Source organism: Equus caballus, chromosome 17, assembly GCF_041296265.1.
Source record: "Equus caballus isolate H_3958 breed thoroughbred chromosome 17, TB-T2T, whole genome shotgun sequence".
Lineage (NCBI taxonomy): Eukaryota > Metazoa > Chordata > Mammalia > Perissodactyla > Equidae > Equus > Equus caballus.
The window spans coordinates 47,946,748-47,972,895 of record NC_091700.1 but is presented as its reverse complement, the minus strand read 5'-3'; the positions used below and the strand labels follow the sequence as shown (position 1 = coordinate 47,972,895).

The following is a 26,148-nucleotide window of genomic DNA, read 5'->3' as shown; positions in this document are numbered from 1 at the left end:
GGGCTTTAATTGACTGCCTTTGCTTTTGGATGCAAGAAGATAACGCCACGCATTCATGGCTGTGTCTGTAGCACTGTGAACAGACGCTTTGGCAGGGAACGCCGTGTGCCGCACTATTTATGAGCATGCCCACAGCAGGCTCTGAAGTTAAAATATTTCCAAAGAGGAAGGAAGCATGGAAATCAGAGCTTTGCTCAGAATGACATTCTAATTATTCTCACTAACAGCAAAATGCTTCGGTTTCATGCAACCAGTCAAACCAGTTTCTTATTTTTTCTTCTAGCTCATTCACCAGACATTTCTTGAGAGCTGGTGAGGAGGCAGGTCTTGTGGAAGGCACTGAAGATTTTGTATGGAATGAAATGCTTCTGCTTAGACTGTCTTTGCTGTTTACCTTACGGCCTTGTGGCTCCCATTGCCTCACCACGGGCTGTGACCAAACCCAAGATGACCTTCTCCACAGGTGCTGGGGAATTGTGGCTATAGATTGCAGGTTGTGCTCCTGTGTGAAGGCTCTGTGGTCATCTTCCAGAGACCTGCGTCCTGTGCAGGACTCGGTCCAGTGGGAGAACAAAACGAAGAGTCTTAACAAGCTGCAGAGGAGCGCACGTACAACTCTTTCTTCTGCCGTGACACAGATTATTGTGTCTGTATAGCTATGACAGTTTCTTAATCAAAACTAACTATTAAATGATCTTGCAAACATAACCTGGTCAGAAGTATACGTTCTACTTTTTCTCTCCTTGTTTGTTCTTAGTTAAGGTACTTACTGCAATCGTTGAGAACACACTTATGGAGTCTGATCATCTGGTTTGGATTCTGGTCACAGCTGTGTGACTGCATGTGAAGGACCCCACCTCTGTGCTTCAGTCTCCTCGTCTGTGAAATGGTGAGAATAATGGTTCCTACTTTGAAGAGCTTTGGGAGGATTCACACACAATGCCTGACATTGTATGCATTTGTTAATGTTAGCTAACTAACTTGATTTCAAAAGTATAATTGTGGTAACAGAACAAGAAATACTCAATACTTTTACATTGTTTTACCATTTAAATGGCACCTTAAATGTATCACACTTAATCAAAAGGTAAGTTTGATCACATGAGTTCATTGAACACAATTTTCCAGGAAAAGTTTGTAGTGGCTGTCTGTGGTATATTCTCATCATCTTCTCTTTCAAATCCTATGATATTTTTGAAAATATGTTACAAAAAAAGAGCAACAGGAGTGACTGGAGAAGTGCAGGGAAAAAAGTTAGAAACTAGAAACAATTCAAATGACCGTCAATAATAAAATGGATAAGTAATTGGGGTTCATTCAGACAGTGGAATATTACACGACAATGAAACTGAATAGATTATAGCACACACCACCACGGATGAATTATAAAAACATAACATTGAATGAAAGAAATCAGACACAAAAAATATGTACATGATATAATTCCGTTTATGGAAAGTTCAAAAAGTCAATATTTATGGATGCATAGTGACTCCATAAAAGTGAGGATCATGACTACCATAGAATGGAGGAGTTGGTGACGGGAAGGGACATGTGGGTGTGTAGGTGATGTTTCTGGGATTCTCTCAATATCCTATTTCTTGGTCTGTGTGGTGGTTACTTAAGTATTCGCTCATAACAATTTGTAACACTATGTATTTATATTTTGATCACATTTCTTTCTGTGCATTATAGTTTACAAAAAAGACTTTAAATAATCCCAGATGTAAATTTAGAATTTTTTAATAAACGGAAATGAAAATTTTATGAGGAAAGATACTAGGAATCTAAGCGAGGCATGAGTGGAATAAATCTCTTTGTCATATCTACACGTTACATCCAAATGCCCCAGCCTTAGCATCATTTGCTGTGCATATCCCTCCAACTCCTTTGTTCCCTTCACCAACTCAATTCACAGCATCTCCCAATCATAAAGGGCTGAAGGATAATTATAAATGCAGGCTGCTTTCATTGTACTAAGGATATTCTCAGTGTGCATAAGGGATCTGATTCTTAGATGTAAAAATAAAACCTGGATAGCCAAGATGATGAAACAGACTCTTGAGAGATGCACTTTTTGAAAAGAAAATTGACAAACATGAGTCCTAATTTTGATAATCAGCTCTTCTTCTGCCTCAGACTCTTAAGTTTACTCAGCTTATCTTTTTTCAGAGACGGGAAAAAGCCCTGGATAATACAGGTCAGTACAAGTCCATTCCCAAGTTCCAGGTAACAGCTTTTGCAACAGTATGCTGCTGATCTATTTATAACATTTGGAACAAGAAAAGCTTTTTCTGGCCCATACCCGATGACATTCAAAATACCTGTACTATAATGTTGACCCGCGTCAGAGAAATATCTTAAATGTATACATTTAAAGGAATACAGTTAAACAAAATCTATAAAATAGAGAGGAAAATAGTCTTTTTAAAGACAACAATCTGTAGGGCCATTGTTTGCTTGAGGTTGTCCTCTCCTGGAAGCAGAACCTCACATAGGTTGTACCTGGTTCAGATCTCTCTGTCGCAACCCTTGGAAGGGTTTTTGGGCTGGGGCCTTTATGAAGATGACAGATGAGTTGAGAATGACTGGCCCGAATAAAGCTGCTCATGTACAACTCTGTTTTAGTGTGAGCCTTTCAAGAGCCAAAGAAATAGCCCAGTTAAAGTCATTTTATTTTTTATGGGGATGTTGTTGGAGAAGTTGCTCACCACATTACATGAGAAACTCAATTTCAGAACCAAGACCACCTGGAGTCCCTAAATAATTGATTGTTTATCCTATGGACGCCATGACTCAAGTGACTGCCTCTTTCTTTGCATTGGTCATAAGGAATTTCAGCGCAAAATTTGAAGTCTACCATTAGTAAAGGCAGATTTTGGTTTGATTTTACATCTCATGCCCATATTTTGAATTCTCCCTGACTTCTGTATTTGCCCATTTTGGTCCTGTGACTTGTGTTTTCTGGAACGCAACAGAGTGTAAGTAGTTACCCCCCAAACTGAAGGATCATAATTGATTAGGCCTGTAGTTCTAGTACAGACTCCTTCCCAAGCAGCAGACATAAACACCATCTGTTTAGTAGACTCCACCTGGATTTTTGCAGCCATATCCAATCCTCCCAAACTAGGCCTTCTGTATTCTCTACTCTGTTTTGATAAGGGCTACCAATGCACTTGGTTATCCAAGTCAGAATCCTTGGTGTCATACCAGATTCTTCCTTCTCCCTACACAATTTGCTTCCAGTGAAACGGCGATTCACATCACCTTGATGTCTAACAAGCTCTTGAGTCCATTCCTTTATTTTCCTTTTCGTCACTGGTAACTAATTTCAGGCCCTTCTTCCTCCTCCCCTAAGCACGTGATTATCCTTACTGGCTTCCCTGCTCTAGTCTCACTCCCCTCCCATGATGGCACAGGATCCTACAGAAAGGATCTCTCTAACACTCAAATCTGATAATGTCACTGTCTGGCTCATTTTATTCTCAATGGCTCCCCATTACCTGCAAGACAAAATCAAATTCTTTAGGATGGCTTATAAATGGACTTTTATAACCTAACTTGTAAGCATTCACTTCTCGGTTCCTTGAACTCTCGTAGTGCCCCAAACATGCCAAACTCTCTTATTTTCCATTTTTATGCACATACTATCCCCTCACCTTAAATTCCCTTCCCTCATTGGTGAGCCAAGGATTCTTCTATCTATCCTCAGGCCCCAGCATAAGCCTTGCCTTTGGGAAGCCTTCCCTGACTCCCAGGCAAATGTTGGCACTCCTTCCCTTGTGTTCCTACAGAACCTGACCCATACATCTATTATAGAAATTCCCATGATGTTTTGAAATTACTTCCTTGCTTATCTCTTTCTTAGATAATGACTTCCCTATATGTTCAGGCATGGTGTCTCACTTACCTTTGTATCCCAGAGCCTAGCATGGAACACACTCAGTTAAATAAATGGATTAGTGAATGGCAGATGGAATTGTCACGCTTGATGAGGTCAGATGCTAGGATCAAAGGACTGTACTTTTAAAGGAACAGTCTAGAGCAGGGATCAACAAACTATGGCCACAGGCCAAATCCAGCACACAGCCTGTTTTTATAAACAACATTTTATTGGAAAACAACCATGCCTATTTGCTTACATATTATTTAGGCTGCTTTCATGCTCCAAAAGCAGAGTTGAATAGATTTGACATAGATTGTATGGCCCACAAAGGCTAAAATATTTACTATCTGTCCCTTTACAGAAAACGTTTGCCAACCCTGAAGTAGAGACACACTTATGGGCCAGAGTCGTGGACCTCAGAGTGTGTCCTGCTGTAGTACAATGTTGATCACATCCAATATACAGATTACCTCACTCTTTCCTTTGCCCTTCTCTTGCTTTCCCTGAAAACCAACACATTCCACTTCTGCACTCTGAACCCAGATTAGCCTTCAAACTCTGCAAAACCTACTGGAGCTTACTTATTTGGAAACTTCTGCTTCTCTAACTATGAGTGCAATGACTAATTGTTCTTCACTTTACACTCTTCCTTTCTTTCTTTTAGAAATATACTCCCCTGAGTTGTGGCTGGGCCCAGGACTGCCCACCTAGACACTATATTGCCCAGAACTCCTTTGGGGCTGGGTATGGCCATCTAGCAATGTTCTGGCAAATGGAATGTGAACAGGGTGATGGGTGAAATTCAGAGTTTCTGTTCTTAAAAGAAAAGTCAGTGGTCTCACTTCTTTCCTTCTTCCACTGGGTTGGACTATGAATGGAGAGGGGATGAGCCAGCTTTGATCACAGACAAGGAAATGTCCACGGGCATAACAAGACCAAAGGAACTTGGGCCCCCTTTACAACCTCATAGAGCACCCTTGCCCTCCTGGATGCCTTCAACCCAGACTTTTTTGTGAGAAAAATAAACCTCTCATCTTTTTTATACTGCTATTATTTTGGTTACTGTTAAAACAGTCAGTCCAATATCCTAACTATTGCACCCAGCTTCTCTCCATGTCTTATGTTCCCTTTAATACTCAGCTTAGATCTCCGCTTCCAGAATCTGACCTCAGCCCATCTCTATTCACTTTCAACCACTTTCTCCAAACTCTGAGTCTTTTTCTGAAACCTCACCATTTCTTAAAACCTGTATCTTTCCATTCCCTCCCCACTTTTTCCAACTTTGTTCTTTCTTCTTTTCCACAAAAGGAAAAAAAAGAGAAAATTTCCAACCTTTCTGATGCATCCGTTGTTCTCGCTTTTCTGCTTATCTTTCCACGTTGCCCCAACAAGGAACTGATCTGGCAAGGACAGAATACTTCTTAGGGGATGGAAGAAAGGGAGAAGCAGAGTTGAAAAAGATATTTCTCTTCAGGGGTAAAGTGCACAAGGCTATAAATACTCATAGCTATTAATTTTTGGCAGTTTCACAATGGCAGAAGTTAAGAATTTGGAATATGATGAATCTAATAATATAAAAGTGCTATTAGATTACTATGAAGACCACTGAGCATTGAGTAAGTGGTGTGTTAGGGAAAGTATTCAGGATGTAGGAAATAGATTGAATTGGATGGTTTTGACTCAAAGCCAGTAGATCAGTTAGGAGGTAAGGAATCCCCCATCAAGGGTGATGCAGTGGAAATACAAAATAGGGTAGCATATTCACCAGGTATTTAAAGGAGGAAAAGACAATTTGGATGGCAGATGGGATACGGATGCTCTGTGGTTATCTTCCTTTCTAACAAGAATGTTTTCCTCAATATTTGGTCTGCTACAGTACCAAAGGACTTTAGACAGTGTAAGGAATTTAAAGGAAGGAACAGAAATAAGTGAATATATTTCCAGAGCACAGCACAGTAAAGTATATGCAAATGAAATCACAAGTATGCAAATAGGTGAACCTGGATGAAATGCCACTTCTTACATAAAACGGTTAACACATTTTCCAAAGGGCACATCATGTGCATGCTGATGAATCAAATTCTGTTCTAGCACAAATGGCTTCAGGCTTGGGGCATCTCAATGAACAGGTTAAGTTTAGCCTGCTTTTACTTTCTCTGCACAATCCCCTCCAAGTTCTGCATGACATCCAGCCCTCAATGATTATTAAATAAATCTAATGAAATAAAAGCCTTTCCTCATTTAACTAGTATTATGTAAATTACCCCTAGCCTTTCATCTCCCTGAAAGCTTTTCTTCATGATCCTCAGTGGAGTTGAGATCAGATGCTTCACAATTAAAACCCCCCCAAATTTTTATCTCTACTTCTGGAAATAGAGAATCCCACTTACAAATCAAAACAATATGCATTGGTGGATAGAATACTGGCTCTGCATCAGAAGACCTGGGCTCAAGTCTGGTGCCACCATCTGCCAGCCATATGTAATCCAAGTATTACCATGCCCCACACTCCCAGGGCTCCAGAAAAGCCAAAACAATGCAAACTATTCCAATCTTCTCTCAATGCCTTAAGAAAATTCAAATCTTCTTAGGATATTCTTAATGCAAAGTTAAACTTTACAATCCTTTTCAGGCATCTCTCATGATTTAGACTTTATCTGGGAATAGCTAAAAGTCTCTCTGTCTCACTCCCTTCCTCCTGTGCATTCTCACCCACTTGGAGGTCACCTCTTCCACTATAATCCCCTCGTGGCTATTCTAGAGAATCAGCCCATTACCTCCATTCTGCACACCAGCTGGGTGAGGAGGGAGTCTCTTAATCTTTCCACATTGATAATTGTTGAATTTATCTCTAGTCTCCTGAGTCTTCATTTCACTATCTATAAATTAGGGATTCTGCCTGCCTAATCTACTCCATGGGATTGTACCAAAGGTTCCATGTACATTGGATGTAAAAGCATTTTTGAATGTATTCAATCATTGTATAAGTTTAAGCGGAAAGTCATCACTGTTTTTAGGCCTTGCGTTTTTTTTCACTTTCCATGGACTTCTCCCTTCCCGCCATGGTGGGAGGCGGTGATGCTCCAATTTCCCCCTTCATGAGATGTTTGCGGAGTTGGAAGAGTGCTCTTCCTGACCTCTGTGTCTCCCTCAGGCAACATCCCTCCCTTTCCTTCCCTTCAGAGCCAAGCTTTTGGGAAGCGTTGTCCACATTCATTAGCTCTCCTTCCTTGCCATCACTTCATGCCTCCCCACTCCCCTAAACCTACTGCTTCTGCTTAGAACATCAATGGCTGGCAAACCAAACAAACACAAAGTGTGCCAAACCCCCTTCCTCCCTTGGATTCCATTTCTCCTGGCTCTGCTCCTGCCCCTCTATCATATTTTTCTCTCAGTCTCCTCTTCTCTAACATATTTTAAATGTTTGCATGACCCTGGCATGTTCCTAATGATTGCAATAGTTATAGCTCATCCTGAGAACCTACCACACATCATACACTTGATAGTTCCCATCTCACCATCCCATCAACCCCATGAGGTAGCCTTTGTTATCTCCATTTCACAGATGAGGAAACAGAGACTCCAGGAGGATAAGAGTGCTGGCCAGGATCACACAGCCCATAAACTGTGAAGCTGGAATTCAAATCCTGGTCATTGCTCTCCAGAGCCAGGCTCTTCTCTTCAGACTTTCTGAGTTTAAATCTTGATTTTACCATTTACTTACTGAGCTCAAATCCTGGCTTACTTACTCTTTCAAAATGTCCATTTCCTCACCACTGAAATGACGATAATAATAGCATAGAGCTTTTAGAGTTGTAAGAATTTGATTAGATAATAGTTGTAAACTGCTCAGCAGAGTGGCTAGCACATAGTAAGCCTCAGTGACTGTTACTATTGCTTTCCATTATTGTGTTCAGTATGATCATGTCTTTTCCTTCTGTATACCTTCTCCTTGCTTCCTAGGTAGGCTCACCTACACACCTGGCTTCCAGTAGTTTCTACATGTGAGAAAGCCCCTCTCTATAGCCTGCCCAGACTTCTCTGCCAAGTGTTAGCCTATATTTCCAGTCATTGGCTAGATTTCCTCTCCGATACCCCTTGTACACTTCACATGTGACAAACTCATAGCAAAATTCATCCTCTTCCTCCTCTTTTCCTTCTCCAAACCTACTTCTCTGAATCCCCCAGGTTGGTGACTGACAGTGCCACATGAGTCATAAACTTGGGCTTGGTCCTTGACTCCTCTATGTCCTCTTCCAGCACATTACATCAGTCAATCTTACCTCCTACACATCTCGCTGATCCATCCAGCCCTCCCTGGATGTTCACGTCACTGAAGATTCTGCCTTTACTTAAAAACTTGATAATTTGTCCATCGTGGAAGTTTTACACTAATTTTGATTTTTTTAATATTGCATGCAAATATTATTTATCTTGATTACTGGGAGTTTTGGTGCTCCCTTAAATTCTGCATCCGAGATGAGTGCCTCACTTGTCTTACTCTGTTGCCAATTCTTCTCCTAATGCAGTTTCCTATTGTTTCCTCCCAGAATGATATTTCTAAAGCATAAGTCTACTCATGGCACACTCTTGCTGAAATGCCTGCAGTGGCTCCCTGAGCCTTGCAATTTCATGCCAACTCCACCCTTCCCTAATGGACTCTATGATCTAGCAACTGGAATCCATTTCCTTTCCCTGAAGGTGGCACCACTTGCACATTTCTGTGCTTTGAAAATGTGACAAGGGATCTTTTTGGCTACGCCTCGGTTAACTTGGGATGGTTAGGAACTGGTTATACTTGCAAATAGCTGAATGTTTGTGCTTTCAGTGATAAAACTTAAATTTCAACTATATTTTATTAAAATCCTTCTAAAATTTATTATAGACTTCTCCACAGTCTTCCGTATAATACAGTCATAATTTAAAATGTTCTCAAAGACTCAGCCTCATCATTCTAAGCATCAGTTATGGTACTTTGCTATAATCCGATGATGCCAACCTCAGGAGCTATTGTAAGTCAGCTTGCCCCTAAACTCAATGCTCATATATAATTCATTCTTTTCCTTATTTTCTTACATTCTTCATCTTGGAGTGTCTTCTTGCTCCTTCCGATCTCTTTTCTCTGTTGTCACTGGTTCTGCTCCTTATGATTCGGCTCTGATTACTTGGCCTCATTCCATTTCTCTTGTCCATGTGGCTCCCACCTTAACCTTGCTCTCTGTCATTCACTCCACTGACTCTACATCCCCAGTTCTTCTTGGGATTGGTGTTCACGGAGCTTGACAAGCACAACATTTGTCAGCCTACGACTATACTCTTTTCTACTGCTCTGCTTACTGACTCATCCCTTTATTATTCAATCTTTATATCTTTTTTCTTCCCATCTCATTTTATTCCTGAGTTTGCCATTGTTCTGATTGGTTGAGATTGAGAGATGCTGGACATATCTCTAATTGTGACAGTGTAATCCATGGGATAACTCTTAAGTTATCTTTGCTGTGGCATTTCTCCACGTGGGGGATTGTGGGCAGGAATTAAGAAAGAATTCTGACCTCAAGCTTCTGAAGGACTTGACACCCCTTGTCCTTGGCCTTTATCTTCACGTTCATCAGAGAATTCCAATCCGGAGCTTTTTAGTCGGGTAGGATGAAGAGACGTGGAAAGTTACATGTCCGGCTGAAGTGTCTGTGATTCCCGAAGGGAATGTTGAGTCAACAGATCTCATCCATGTTTGAGCAAAGTCACTCTAAGTTCTTTTGGCTTCTTGTTAAAATGGGAGAAGGTAGGGACTTACTCAGACTGCCAGGTGTTCACTGAAATCTATCTTTGGGTGCATTAAGGGGCTCCATTAGGTGACAAGTTAATTTTTATTGTTACGAGTTTACTTGTAAACATAAAATGATAAAATACAGAAAATATCTAGATGTTCTAATAAACAAACACTGAAAATCCAGAAGGCTCCTCAACAATCAGTCCTGAGACCGAAACTGGTTAGAATAAGATTTTTCAATAGATCCTCTTCTAGCGACTGAGATAGTTAAGAAAAATAGGCACTGAGACCAGCCCGGTGCATAGTGGTTAAATTCACGTGCTCCGCTTTGGTGGCCTGGGGTTCACCAGTTCAGATCTTCAGCGCGGACCTATCACTGCTCATCAAATCATGCTGAGGCAGCATGCCACACAGAACTAGAAGGACCTACAACTAGGATATACAAATATGTATTGGGGCTTTGGGGAGGAAAAAAAAGAGGAAGTTTGACAATAGATTTTAGCTGAGGGCCAATCTCCTCACCAAAAAGCATACCTTAAAAAAAAGAGAGAAAAGAAAAATAGGCATGGACTAGAAGCTGGAAGTTTCTGTCTACTCATTTTTCTGGTCATTACTCAAAAGAAAGAGAGAGAGAGAAAAAAAAAAAAAGGAAGGAGGGAAGGAGGGAAGGGAGGGAAGGAGGGAAGGGAGGGAGGAAGGGAGGGAGGAAAGAAGGAAAGGAGGGAGGGAGGGAGGGAGGGAGGTAGAGAGAGGTGGAGGGAAGGAGCCAACAAAGAAGGTACAGTCCTTTTTGGATATTGAGCACAGATAAGTCCTTTTTGTTTCCACAATTCTCCTCACCTCTGTTTTCTGTGTCCTTGGAAGGAAATGCGGCATAATGAAAACCCATGGGCTTAGGAGCCAGATAGATTCAGGTGTGATCTTAGCCCCACCATCTATTCTCTGAGTGGCCTTAGGCGTGTCAGCTTAATGCCATGAGCCCCACAAAAGATGACTAAAGTGCACTTCATAGGGTACCTTTGAGGACTGAATGAGAGAACAGGCGCAGGACCTTTAGTTCTGTGCCTGGCACATAGTGGGAACTCAGTGAACACACGTTCCCTTCACATCTCCCTTCTTTTTACTTTCATATCCTTTGTGTCAGGGGCAAGAGCCTGATTTTAGGGTCTTTACCCCCATCTTGCTCTCAAGAATGGAACTAAGGAAACATTGCTTCACCATGTGAAAATAATGGCCCAGTGAAAGGAGCAAATACAAAGAGCCCAATTTTAGGGGACGACTCTTTGACCCAGATTCTTAGAGTGACTTCTTTTGAAAACTCCATTTGTTAATACGTTCTTTCTCCTCCTGTTAGTTTCAGAAGGACGTAGGACTGGAAAGATTCGGGGGAACAGTGAGGAATTCAGATAGGGTAGGCTGGAGGGCACCCATGGGGCACAAAGAGAGGTCAAACTCAGATGGCAGATGGAGGCCCTTTTGAGGAGGGCATGAAACACTAAGTGGCGGACAGAGTTTTTTATCATTTGGTAAATGAGGAGGCACCCACGTGTGTGAGGGGGAGATGGTGAGCTGTATTGCAGGACTATTTCTTTCATTCTGCTGGGTCTGTAATGGGGACCTTTTGCCAACCCTGTCCTAAGTGTTTCTGAAAGTTAGGAGGAGGAAAAAACCAACAGGACTTGGTGACTGGTTGGATGCAAAGGAGCAAATACATCAAGGGCAGTTTACATGTAAAAACAAAAAGTCCTTTGAAACTTTCTGGGGCTCCTGGTCACCCTCTACAAGCCAGCAGTGGACTCGGCTTTGTGAAGAGCTCCGCTTTCTCCTTCTCGGCAGGCAGTCTGGGATCCAGCATGTTAAGGAAAGCGCGTGTGCCTCAAAGTAGTATGTCATTCCTTACTCTAGTCTCAGATAAGGGTCTAGATCCTGAGACTTCCCTCCTATGGAGGGAAAAACCCATTTCTCCACCCGTGTGTCTGCTTTACTCTCACACTACTACCACACTCACAGCACTTCTGACATCAGATGTGTGGGGGTTTTCCCCCACACCAAGCAATTCTGTGACACCAGCTGGGTGTTGTACAATTGAGTGTCCTCAATTCTGAAACTATCTACCTGGAGATAGGGTCAGATCCCACAGGTTAGGGGCTCAGTCCCATAACCTGTACTCTCCCCTACACGACTTCAGATGCCAATTAAAAGTCCATGTTGTTACCTGTGCTTTTGACTGATCAGCTATAAATCGAAGGTTCCAACGACCCCCTCCTTGGGTTCAATTAATTTGCTAGAGTGGTTCACAGAACTTAGGAAAACAGGTTACCCACTGTTTACCAGTTTATTATAACAGGATATGATAAAGGATAGAGACGAACATCCAGATGGAAGACATGCAGTAGGGCAAGGGATGTGGGAGGGGGTGCGGAGCTCCATGCCCTGTCCAGACACGCCACCCTCCCAGCACCTACATGTGTTCACCAACCTGGAAGCTCTCTGAACCCCATACTTTAGGGATTTTTATGGAGGTTTCATCACATAGCCATGATTGACCACTAGCTCCATTTCCAGCCGTTCTTCCTTCTCAAGAGAATGAGGAAATGGGTTGAAAATTCTAATCTTCTAATCATGTCTTGGTCTTTCTGGTGACTAGCCCACCTCTAGGAGCCACTCAGGAGCCCACCCAGACTCGCCTCACTAGAACAAAAGACATCCTGCCACCCAGCAATTTACAAGGGTTTCTGGAGCTCTGTGTCAGGAACAAATAGAGGGCAAAGACCAAAAATTAGAACAAAAGATGTTCCCAGTGCTCTTATCACTTAGGAAATTACGATGGTTTTAGAAGCTCTATGCCAGAAATGGGTCCCAGAGACCAATACATATATTTCAATGTTCTCTCACCTCCTTTTATAATTGTTTGAGGGCCAAACTGGAAGGAAGCAGCAGGAGGGTTTGCGGGAAACCTGCAGTTAAGCCCTCTTTCAAGAAACCACACAGCGTGGTTCAGTGCTCTGAACATGCCCTGCCCTGCTCTTCTTCTAAGATGGGGCAGCCAGGCAATGACCAATGGTCTAATCCCTTGTCCCATGGACAGGATGGAGGGGTCTCAGCAGCCCAGTGTGGCGGCTTCCTCAGCAAAGGCTGATTCAACAGCACTGTTCTCTCTGACAGTGAGCCCACTTCCGTAAGGCAGCCCCACAAGAGTTTTATTAGCCTTCTTGGAATTTCTTCCAACACTTTGATGTCCTTGAAATTAAACAGCTGAAAACTGCACACAGTGCAGCATGCCACGCAAAACACATTTAGAAATTTGTAGTTCAGAGGAACTTGGGCAAAGCCAAATCTCAGTTCGATTCTATTTGTGTTTCTCTCTTGAGGTTTGTCCTGGGCAATGTTACTATACAAGTAACTGCTGATCATCATCATCATCAGTTAGCTTTAAGAATAGCTATAAGATTAGCTTAGCATTTTTGAGAAAAATTTTTGCTACCTAAAATAAATTGTGAAAACAACTCAGCTTATTAAAAAGTGCAAGCATAGTCAATAGTACAAGCCATTTATTTGCTCAACGTGAATTTTTTTCAATTCATTGTTTTGATCCAGGATGCTTTTTTGAGTGTCCACTGATTCTGCAGGACATACTTGACAAGCAGGCCACGTGGTCCCTCCCCTGGACTGCCGCAACAGCCCTCTACGCGCTGTGCTATGCAGTGGTCACTATCCAGTGTGCTCTCCAGTAGCAGCTGGAAAATTGGACAGGGTGGCCTAGTCTTTGAGAGGTGGACAAGTGAATTGTTTTAATTCAGTCAGTCAATGAGATTTAAGTCCCTACTGGGTGCAGATTGCTCTGTAGTAGGAAAAAGCTCTGGAATTTCTTGTCTCAGCTCTGCCACAACTTTGGAGGGTAGCCATAGATATTTATGAGATAAACCAAAGTGAAATCACTCAAATTGGGACATAAAATATTCTGCTTGACAGTGTCAAAGCCAGTCCCTTGAGCGGGATTCATATCTACTGTAGTCCTGAATTTAAATTTTTAAATAGCTTTCTTTAAAATATTTCAAAAGGATATCTAAAGAACAGGCATGAATTACTGACTGAAATTTGTAATGCATTTATGGATAAATTGACATATGTACTCACACGTATATATGTTTTCATAATCACACTCATATCTGCCCCGCTCCCACCGATGGTCAAATATTTTGGGGGAGAACATCTGGCAGCCTTCCTCTAGTCTTCTTTTTCTCCACAAAGCTCTCCTCACACCTTTGTTCCAGCTCTGATTAACTTTTCAAAGTTACCAATCAATGCATGCTCTCTTTCCATCCCACAATTGGCTCAAATTGCTTCCACTACCTCGAAGGTGCTGCCCTGCTTGGATTCGCAAGCTGGCTAACTACACCACCTCTTGAGAGCTCTAGTGACGTCTTCCAGGAAGCCTTCTTTCTCTCTCTCTCTCACACACATACACACACACATTAATCTGCTACTTGACTAGTACCTCATGCACAAACACCTGCATACTTGACTAGTACCTCATGCTTACTTCTCCTATGGCATTAATACCCCATATTAAATGATCCGGTCACTTATCTGACTGCCATCCACCCCTCCTTGGACTATCAGCTCCACCAAGACAGAGCTGGTGTCTTTGTCATTGTGTTCTCCCATTCTTCACACCATGCCTGGAGAATAGGTAAATAAATCTTGAGTGAGTGAGTGAGTGAGTAAGTGAATGAATGAATGGAATGAATGAGTGAATCAGTTCTTGCCCTGACCATTTGGTGAATAGATGGCTCATACACCAACCTCCCATCCCACTCCCACCCTGAAGTCTGGAACTGAAGGCTGGTGGGTAGAGGATTTGGTCTCCACGTTCCCTAGCAATATGCAGCTACCTGACTCAATCATCCACACTCCATCTGGATGAGAAAAAACACCCAAGCGGGTAGTTTTTCTTTTCCTGGAGATTTTTGTCACAGTTTGTGGCTCATTTTATCAAGTCTAGACACATTTTTTTTCGTGCGCTGTGGAATCTCAGTCCTGGTAACACAAACCTCTTTAATCATTAGTCTTTCTGGTAGAATTTGATAGGGGTCATATAAAATCCATCTTCTCATCTGCTAATGGCAATTTATGGACACTTATGATGAGCAATATACATTGCAAAAGACCAGAAAACTCACCCTCTGGTTATGATTCAGCACTCTAACGTGATAGCCTGGAAACTAGACTGATAGTTTAATCAGTGGTATGTGATCCTTATTTGTGGTTGGCTGCCTCATCAATTTTCATTTGGGAGTTGAAATGGACTCTGAGGCAGATATGGCATTAATTACGGGGGAAATTGGTTGCAATATGCCTCGAGGTAAAACACTTCTGATGGGAATCTGAGATTGAAAGAAAGCCAAATTATAAAAGGATGATTTACTGGAAAAGGCAAATGTATGCATTACTGTCACTGCTTAGCAAAGAAAAAGGAGCTGATAAACCCGAAAGATTGTGGAGTGACTGAAAAGTGAAAAAAATCCCTGGGTCTAACTCACTCAAAAAAGATTTATTCTTATGCTGAATGCATTAGATTTCCCCAGATACATGCGACATTTTCCAAGAGTGCACTTCAATTAAAAGGCAAGCAAGCATTAATAACAGTTGGCAGGGTCCCTATTTTCTTCTAGACGGAAATATATTTTACTAAGAACTGAATAGGAAGCGTCTAAGGATAACAAAGTTAAAATTCATTTTACCAGTTTTGGTATCTGCTGTTGTATCAATTTTCTTGTTATAATATCAAATTTTTTTTCCTGAAGATTTCAAACATCTTCTTAGACAATACCTCCTTTATCCTGTCACTGAATATTGATGAGGTAAAATACAGAGGCAAAGCCATAGTTGAATGACTCTCCCCAATTTAATATGAGAAAACTAAGACAGAGGGAGCTTAAGTTAATGCATTTTTTAAACCAACATATTCTTTTCTACTGAATATGTAACAGAGTGAGTTATTAAGAAAAATACTGAGCGTTAATACCCTTTCCCTGATCGCACTCAGAAAAAGGAGATCAGCCTTGTATTTTTAAGACTTGGGATGTGTTTCTCTGTTTCCAGAGGTGAGCAGAAGTGAGGAGCCTGCGTGTTGCAGGCAGAGAGCAGCACGATATAGTTCGGAGCAGTCACTGAAGCCAGGCCATCTGTATCCAAATTCTGCCTGTGCTATTTACTAGTCAAGTGACTTGAGCCTTGGTCTCTGACTGGGACACCAGAGAAGTGTTTGCTGTTATCTTGAGAATTAAATTGGTTCCCTTCTATAAGAGAGAGGAGTTGCAGAAACTATTTGAATTGGGCAAAGCAGAAGCTTTGTACCCTAGAGAAGGTTAAGAGTCCTGAGACCAAGTATAGGGATAGGGTTTTACACGTTTCTACTTCTGGGGGACACCAGGGAGTGCCCGAATACCAGAACCAGGCACTCTGTACCTTGGTCAGGAGACCAGGGGCCAAGAATTCGACAGGCAAGTCTGAGGACATGGTGGGTGCCTCCAAGTCTGCCTGAAGCCCAGTGCCCAACAACATATTTGTAGCTAAAGGTATTTGCATTGTGTACTGCTTTTCTTCATGTAGTACCTGGAAAATAGGTAAATAAATGTTGAGTGATGGCAGCCACTGGGGACCAAGGATCTGGCATTTTCCCTGTGTTTATGTTTTTAAGTACCCCGTAAGTGTGAAGTTCCTGAGAAGACAGAAGAGGAATCACAAAAATGACTGAGGATGAATTTCCCGCCAATCAGGTAGGTGGACATTCAGAGCAGATTAAATTTGATTGAGAACAAAAAGGTAATGTGCCTCATATCTCACTCTACAGTTGTAGACTAAAATCAATACCTGCTTTATAAGTTATGAACACTTTTGGCAGCAAAGCCCTACTGTGGTGACTTAAAATATGGTGTTTATTCACTCAAGCAACAGAAAAATCTGGAGATAGACCATCTATCAGGGGCCAGGCTTTTTCTTTCTTTCTGTCCTGCCATCCTTAGCATATGGCTTTTGCCTAATCGTTTGCAAGATGGCTGCCACTCTTATAAGCCTTATGTTGGCATCCCACGTAGGAAGAAGGAAGTATCTAAATCAGGAAAGCAAACGCTAGCCAGAAACTGTCACTTTATATTTCACTGGCCAATAGTACTGTGCCACATGCTCATCCCTTTGATGTGTGATGATAAAGCTAAAATCTATAGCTGGGCGTATTGCCATGCTGAACTAAATGCATTTCTATTGACAGAGAGTAGAATGGTGGTTACCAGCGGCTGGAGAAATGTTGGTCAAAGGGTACAAACTTACAGTTAGAAGATGAGGAAGTTCTGGGGACCTAATGCACAGCATTGTGCTTATAGTTAGCAATACTGTATTATATACTTGTAAGTTACTAAGAGACAAGATCTTGATTGCTCTTACCACAAAAAAGAAATGATAATTATGTGACATAATGGAGGTGCTACCTAACACTACAGTGGTAATCATATTGCAATATATAAATGTATCAAATCAACACGTTGTACCCCTTAAACTTACACAGTGTTACATATCAATTATATCTCAATAAAAAAATAAATAAATCAGTTTTTATTAATAAGATAGAGAGAGGAGAATGGATATACAGAAGGAAAGCAGCTAATAGTGTCTGCCACACACGTTTTTCCCAAGTTACCTTATTTATATAAGAAAATTTGTATCTCATTTAAAGCAAACCACATATCTGAAAAGCGTGACAGTTTCCCTTAAAAATAAAGGGGCAGTTCTACTTGTTTACAAAACTTTCTTAAATTGTTTTTAAAAGTCATTTGACTTATATGATAGTTTTTAAAATGCAAAAGGTCTTTGATTTCAAGGAATCAGAGATAATTTAAGCTAACTGTTTCATTATATAGTAGAGAAACAGACCGATTCTAAGTGCTGTGTAATTTTCTCAAGTTTATACAACTAGTTAGTGACAGAGAAGAAATAAAAAGTCTTGCAATCATGGATGCCAAATTTTTAAGATTATCTTTACATTTCCAACTTTCAGTCTTTCAGTGGTTAGTTAAATAGAACACTGTGTGTTTATTTTCAATACATTTGTAAGGACTATTACAAAAATAAATATATAAATCAAAAATTATTTATCAGAGCACTCATACATAATTTTCATTTGGAAAATCTACCAGAGTAATAAAAAGGGGAGTCTCTTACAAGGTGAGAATCCTAGCACTGCCACTTACTAACTACACGGTCCATAGGCAAGTCACTCACCTCTCCAAGCTTCAATTTTCACAGTCATAAAGGGAGACAAAACCTTTGCATAAGGTATTTTTGAGGGGGTTAAATGAGGCAGTACACATAAAGCAATTAGTGCTGCGGCCACCATTTAATAAGTGCTCCAGCTTACTAAATAATCATTCTAACTATGGTTGTCATTATCATTGCTGTCATCATCATTATCATATTGCTGGAAAAGAACCCAGGCCAGTGTTCTTCATATTTCATCAAGAAATAAAGAGCTGGAACCATAAAAGCTGACTCACAAAGGAGAAAAGGATTCTGAGAAGAAAGGCACTACAAAACAACTCCCTCTGTGTAGTAAGAGAGAAGCCAGGACAGAAAGCCTGGCAGCCTACAGTGCCACTGAGGCTGAGAGTTCTCCCAGTAAGTCTAGAGCAGAGAGCTAGCATCAAACTCCACATCTCTGGGGGCCTGGTGAGAGCTAAGGAACTAACCAGAAAATCGAGGACTTGCTTCTCTTTCATACCAGGGTCTAAGTCTGAGATTTCATGGTCCCCTGAGGGAGCTTAGCTGATGGAGGCCTGTGAATCCTTTTGCAGAAAGTTATTGCCTACTTGCTCATAAATTTATATCCTTCCAACCTCAGTAGAACTGGAAGGAAATTTGTAAGTGGGCCAAATGGCTCCTGATGTTTATGATTGTGATCAAAGTTGGCCTGGCAGTAAAGAGGCTTCCTCTCTAAGCTTCAGCAGTGGGTTAATGGTTTTGTCCAGTTTGTTCACTGATGGTGCACAGGAATAGCACTGCTGTGCATTTCTCTACCTTCCTACTAGTCATCAGCTCAAGAAAGAAGCTCACAACCTGACTCAACCGTCGAGGGAATAATAATTAGATATATATATCACACTATATATAATATAATTATATATTATGTAACATATATAATATATACCAATACAAAATAAATATATAATTATGTGTAAATATATATTTATAAATATATATATTTACACATAATTATATATAGTCACATACATTAATATACATAAATTTATATATTTATATATAATTATATATAGTATATGTACACACATACATATATATATGTGTTACACACACACACTTAAGGGAATCAGTAGCCAGACAGAAGCAGACAAAGTAGACTAGCAATATCAGATGGCCACCAATATTGAGAGAACTGGTAGAAAATATAGAAAATATTTTTAACAAACAAATGAGAAGAAGAACTTCTTTGCTAATGGTAGAGTGGGTCATTAGAACCAACCCTCCTACTGAGGACAATTAGAAAAGCTGGAAACATATAACAAATATATGCTTGAAGTATTCAGTGGATTAACAAAGCAATGAGGAATTAAAGAGCAAGATCTGGAGAAAACAGGACACCCTGCTAACTGAGAAAGCAGAAGGATCTATTTTCCTTCTAGGGGTGTCTGCTATTATTAAAAGATGCAGCTGAGGGCTAGCCCCACAGCTGGGTGGTTAAGTTCGCGTGCTCCAGTTCGGTGGCCCAGGGTTTCACTGGTTCAGAACCCTGGCACAGACATGGCACCGCTCATCCAGCCATGCTAAGGCAGCGACCCATGTAGTATAACTAGAAGGACAACCAGAAGGACTTACAACTCGAATATACAACTACGTACTGGGGGGCTTTGGGGATAAGCCAAAAAAAAAAGATTGGCAATTGAAGAGCAGAGCAGAGCTTCTGACAGCCTTGTGGAGTAGAGAAACAATTATTGGAATTCAAGGATTACCGAAGGAGGAGGACTTGTATACTCACAAAAGGAATATACCCTACCAGTAAAAATGACCTATGAATAAATTGGACTGCACAGGGACTAAAGCCCAGCACTGAGTCATCACAATCTCTGAAATTGAATCAAGATAGTCTGGGATGGCTAAAGCCCCCAGTGTCTTCCCAGAAACAGACGCAGATCCTCTCTGGAGGAAGATAAAATTATTCTAGGCCTCAAATTATTTCTATAATTTTTCATAAGTAAAGATTAGTGCTAAATCAAAAATAACCAGACACACACAAAGACAAGATGATGGGAACACAATTAAAGGGAAATAATATATAATAAGCAGCACAATATGGAATAATATAATGGAGTATCAGACAGATACTTTAAAATAATTTAACATGTTCAAGAAGATAAAAGATGAGATTGAGAATTTCAGCAGAGAACTGAAATCTGAAAAAAAAGAATGCTAGATGTGAAAAAATACAATAACTGAAATTAACAATGTATAGATTTAACAGAAGATTAGACACAGTTTAAGAAAGAATTAATGAATTGAGGTATAAGTCAAGGGAAACAAAAGAAAAACCCTTGGAGACAAATTAACTTTGAATGTATATAGGTAGGCGATGCCCCAGGGTTCCTCAAACTAGAGCTCTTTGGATTTTCACAGACTAAGACCCACTAATTTTGAGGAAACTAGCCACTATGAACAAGAATAAGCAAAGGCAATAAGCTCTGTTAGATTCATATCTGTGTCAAATAATAGAATAATCAAATGAAGAATATAAAATATGTGTTTAAAATATCTAAGGAGATAAAATGAAATAAAAAACATGAGCTAGGAATTACATACCATCATAGAAAAAAAAGATTTGAAAACTAGCCAAGTATAGCTTCTCCTTCCCCCACAAAAAACTATAATGATTAAAATTTAAAAAGCCAATAGACATCCTAGAGAGCAGATTTGATACAGCTGATTAGAGGTAAGTAGGGTACTTGAAGATAGAACTGAAGAAACTGTTCAGAATATAGCACAATAAGAAAAAGAGATAGAAATAGGAAAGAGAGAAGAGTATCAGAGACATGGAGGGTAGATTGAAAAGTGTCTACAAAAGATCTAGTTGGCATTCTAAAGAAATAAAAAGAATCTGAAAGAGGTAATTGTTGAAGAAATAATTGATGAGAACTTTCTAGAATTAATGAAAGAGACGAATCCTCAGGTTCAGGAAATACAACTAATCTTAAAGAAAGAAATCTACACTTAGCAGAGTAAAACTGCAGATTATCAAAGACAAATGGAAAATTTAAAAAAGTAGTCAAGGAGAAGAGACAAATCATTTACATAGGAGCAACAATTAATCTGACAGCCCACTTCTCAACACCAAGAATGGAAACCAGAAGACAATAAGGTAATATCATCAAAGTACTAAAAAAATTTGTCAGCCTAATTTATAGTACCTAGCTAAGCAAACATTAAAAGCAATCAAACTAATCATTTCCAGGCCCCCCAAAAAATTGAGAGAGAGAGAGAGAGAATTTACGACTAACAAACCCTCAACAAAGGACATTCTGAAGATTACACTTAGGAAGAAGGAATGTGACCCCAGATGAAAAGTCTACTACACAAAAGAAACGTTGGCAAAAAATTGGTAAGCATATGACTGAATCTAAACAATGATTAACTATGCAAAATAATAAGAAAATGGCTAATATAAGAGATTAAAAATTGAAATTCAATGTTGGACAACAGTAACATTTAAGTAGAAAAACATCAGCTTGTCTATCCCTGACGATTTTCTATTATTATTTCATTGAGATTACAGTCAAATACTAACAAGTACTAACATTATCATATAGCAGTTTTCTATCTATGAATGTTGTCTATCTTTTCACTTGTTCAAGACATCATGTTTATGTCCTTCAGGGGTCTTATGAAGTTTTCTTTGTATAGACATTGCACATTTCTTTTTGAGTTCACTCTAGGAAATGTATCTTGCTATTGCAATTTTAAATGGAGTCTTCCATTATTGTCTAATTGATTGTTATCCATAAGTATAAGAGTTAAATCGTCATGTATATAATTTTGTAGCAGTCGTCTTCCTGAATTATCTTCTCATTTATAGTAGTTTTAAAATTTATCTTTGGTTTCACAGGTTTAAAACTCACATTATAAGCAAAGATTTTCCCTCATCTTTTCCCATGTGTATTTTTCTTGCTAATTTGCATCAGATAGTACCTCAGTCTAAACAATGTTAAATAATAGTGGTGTTAGTGGACACTCTCTTCTTATTTCTGACTTTAATGGAAATGTTTCTAGAGTTTGCCCACTAAGAATAGTGCTCTCCTGTTGATTGAGATGGGGATTTTTTTTATCATGTTAAAGAAGGATCTAAATATTCTTAACTGAATTTTTAAATCAAGAATGGATGTCAAACTTTATCAAATGCCTTTTTAGTATCTATAAAAATTGTCACAGTATTTTCCCAATGCACGTCCATTAATATGATGAAATACATCATGATGTATGTTTTTACATCAAACCAGCTACAAATCACTTAAATACATTTCACGTGGTCATGGGGTTTTATCTTCTAAGGTGCTACTGAATTCTGTTTATTTTTTTCATTTAGGATAATTGTCTTACTATTGAAATGAAAATCTCTGACTTTATTTTTGTGCAGTCTTTTTCAGTATTTGACAACAATGCTATGTTCACCTAGTAAGAAAAAGATCTTTGGAAGAATTTATTTTTCTATGCCCTGTAAAAGTGGAAACTGCATAGGAATTATCTGCAATAGGAGCTAATAGCTTTCTCTGGGAAGGAAAACTTTCCTATCCCTACTTCTATTTCCTGCCTCCAGCTTCAGCCCTGATGGAGGCAGTCAGCTAAGTGGGATGTGCAAAGATAAAGCACTAAGTGGAAAATGTGGAAGTTGATATCTCCCCACTCTCCTATGCGTAGCTTCCTACCTCAAAGCAGCAGTATCAAGCTGGGGGAGGGGAGATTCTCAAACTTTAAATGAAATTCAGAGTTTTTATTGTTAAACTGGGTTGCTCCTTTAAATTGCTCAACTGAGACTCTTCTTGTGCCTTGAAGCTATTGAAGACTTTTGATAATCTAAGAGTTCCTGGAAAATCTGCAGGACTTAAAGAAGCTCCCTGAGTTAGTTTGAAAGGGCCACAGGAGGAAACATGAAGTTATTTTATGATTGCATTCTGTTGAGTTTGTCTTTTGCTATGCGGCAGTTGCACCTGCCCAGGACACTATGAGGAATGATGAATAAAAAACGTCCAGGCTGTGGAAAGGAGTAGAATTATGAAAAAAATTTTGGCTTCCTCAGAGTGACTATCCAACATAGAGCTGTTTCCTCCACTTCCATTTCAATTTTAAACTCTACCTAGAAGAGACTCCAGGAAAGATTTTGCCAATAGTACATCATCTCTCTCAAAACGGATAACCACCCCTGCTTCCAGAAAGGAATGGCTGGTGAAGAGAACATATTGGTCAAAGTGGTGTCACCATATCCTCTAGGAGTGAAGACATCCTTCCCGGAGTAGCTTGATGTGAAACAATTTGACTCCTTCTGTTGCTCTCTGATATTTATAATTCAGCTACACCTCCTGAGGAGTCACCACAACCGCAAAGCAATAATTCTCTGATCACTGCAATTACTAAGGAAGAGACTCTTGATAAATCAATATCTACAAGTATTCAGGAAAGTGAGCTTTGCAGTAGTATATCTCAAGCTTAACGATTACGTTAACTAAATCATCTGCAAGAGTTGGCATGGCTGTTGGGCGAGTACTCTTATTCTTTCTCTTTTGCAGCCTTTCAAAAATTTTCTTCTTTCTTTATTTATTCCCTTGAGTGCTTTATTTGTTCCCTCGCTTGCTCATTCCCCATTCCCGTTGCCCTTCCTCCTTCAATGAGCAACAATTCATTCAGAGTGTATCCATTCGTTTTTATGTGTTCTAGCAAAGCATGTGCTATTTTACGTGGATATATTTTAAATTTCCATAAACGGTATTATGCTATAGAGCTCATTCTACAGTTTTTTTGCTTTTCCTTTTGCACGAGGCACTGTGTTATCAGCCAGTCTGTTGCTTCTAGCGGCTGCATAGTAATCCATAGTGTGTATCCATCACTTCCACAGTGATGAACAACCAGATTTCCTCCAAATTCTCGTCAAAAACCTGTGATAAAAATCTACATATACCACCTACAAACTCATGTGATGCATTCTTTGGGATATTCACCCAGCAGAGGAATTACTGGGTCTTAGATCCATATGTCTACATCTACATCCGTAATCTGACTTGCTCTTGAGAACAGCTGCCCCAGTTGCTCTCCCACAAACAGTCTGCCAGCATTTCTAATCTCCACGTTGCATTAGCTACTATACAGTTTTTCAACTGATGTAAAAAGCAATAACTTATTGTTATTTTACTTTGCATTTCTCTCATTACTAATAAGTTTGAGCATCTCTTCATATGCTTAATAGATTTTAGGTAAAAAGCCAGTTCAAAATCTTTTGCCCGTTTTTCTATTGGAGTTACTGCCTTCTTTCTTGTTGATTTGTAGAGTTTCTTATATATTCTGGATATTGATCTCTTATTGCTTTAGACATTGCCAGAATTTTATTTCTGTCATTTGTCTGTCTCCTTTATGGGACTGAAACCCTTAATTTTGATGTAATCGAATTCATCATTCTTTTTGCTTGGCTCATTGTTTTGTTTTTGTTGTTTTGTTTAAGAAAGGGTCCCTGCCTCCATAACGTAAATATATTTTTCAATATTATCTTGAATTAACTTAGTAGTTTTACTTCTTACCTTTAAGATTATAATCCATCTGGAGCATATTTTTGTGCGTGATATTTGGTAGTTTTATTTTCTGTCTAGACAGAGGCCACTTTTGCAACACCTTCTACTAAACAGCAAATCTTTTCCTTATTGATTGACGTGCTACCTTAATTATAGATTAAGTTCTTATATTTGCATGGGTCTTTCTCTGAGCTCTCTATTCCATTCCATTGATCTATTTGTTCGTTCCTGCACAAATGCTATACTGATTTTGTATTTTATTGTAAACTCTTGTGTACCGGGACTCCCTCTTTGTTCTTCTTTCCAAAATTGACTTGGCTATTCATAGACCCTATATATTTCAAAGTAAGATTGTTGAGTTCCTCAAAGTGTCTAACTGGGATTTTGCTTTTGTTTTGTTTCTCTGTATGATGAAAATGATACGAAATGAGGCAGATATAGGTAGGGTAGGGAGAAAAAGAAAAGCAAAAATGTTCAGGCAAACACTTCATTTATTTATCAGATTAGTTCATTTACTACAGTGAGCAATAGAGCTATGAGAAGCCCTCCACGTGCATCAGGGTCCTGCCCACATATTTTCTGTGGGACGTCAAGCCCTCCCCCACCTCAAGCTTTCTTTTGACTCTCTTCAGCAGTTTAGGTCCCACATTCTCAGGTAGTATTGCTATGAAAGTTCCACTAACTGAGGCACATCCAGGTAAATGTCTGCACGATTTGGGCCTGGCTCACATTCAGCTGTGAGGTTTGTCAAGTTCGCCTTTAAGACCATTGGTCTCACCGTCCCCTTCTGCGTGTCTCAGCCCTGGATCTCCCTTCAGGCATCTGTGCTTTCAGTCTTCCCCTCTCCTATTCCCTGTTAATTTGCTCCCAGGAGAGGACCTAGTAAGTAAGCCATGTGTTTAACTGCAGAATAAAAGTCTTTGTCATGGTAAAGGGTTTCAGGCATCTGTAAGTAGGTTAAAAAGTTATTTTGAGAGGCAGGAGTTTTAGCTCCCATCCTTGCAATCCTAACATGTAGGTGATTGATTATCTATCTGTTCTCTGTCTGAGGCCTGCCCTGTATGAAACCTGTGAATCTAGAGCTGCTCTGTCCAATACAATAAGCTCCAGCCACGTGTGCCTATCAAGCATGTGAAGTGTGGTTGGTGTCAATTACAGGGAGTGCTGTAAATATGAAACACAGAATGGATGTCAAAGACCTAGTTCAAAAATAAGAATGCAAAATATCTCATTAATGCTTTTTGTAATGATTACATGCAATTATAATATGTGTGATGCATTGGGTTAAATAAAATATATATTTAAATTAATTTTGCCTATTTCATTTTACATTTCTAAATGCGACTACGAGAAAATTTTAAATTATAAGTGTGGCTCATATTATATTTCTATTAGACAGTCCCAATCTAGACTGTAATAAACACTAGCTTTAGGCACATCTATGTATATGGGGCACGGCATTTTCCTTGGTTTTCTATGCCTGTATTTATTGCTTTCTAGAACCACTGATGGCAACATATTCAAATGCAGGCATTTCATGTTTTAATATTTTTTGTTCCCTGTCTATATTTCTGGTGTATGAAAGAGAAGGAAGATATATAAAAATTTGGAGACAAAAAGATATTTACCAAGGACAAAATTAATATCATATGGCTCAC

At 39.7% G+C, this 26,148-nt stretch overlaps 1 long non-coding RNA gene across 1 annotated transcript; it reads left to right on the top strand.

The window, feature by feature from the left end:
* Window positions 1–238: 238 nt before the first annotated feature.
* Window positions 239–25,796, top strand: LOC138918521 (uncharacterized). Its single transcript, XR_011427974.1, has 5 exons — window positions 239–889; window positions 2,173–2,200; window positions 16,360–16,438; window positions 21,172–21,318; window positions 22,351–25,796. It is a non-coding gene; the product is annotated as an uncharacterized lncRNA (long non-coding RNA).
* Window positions 25,797–26,148: the final 352 nt, after the last annotated feature.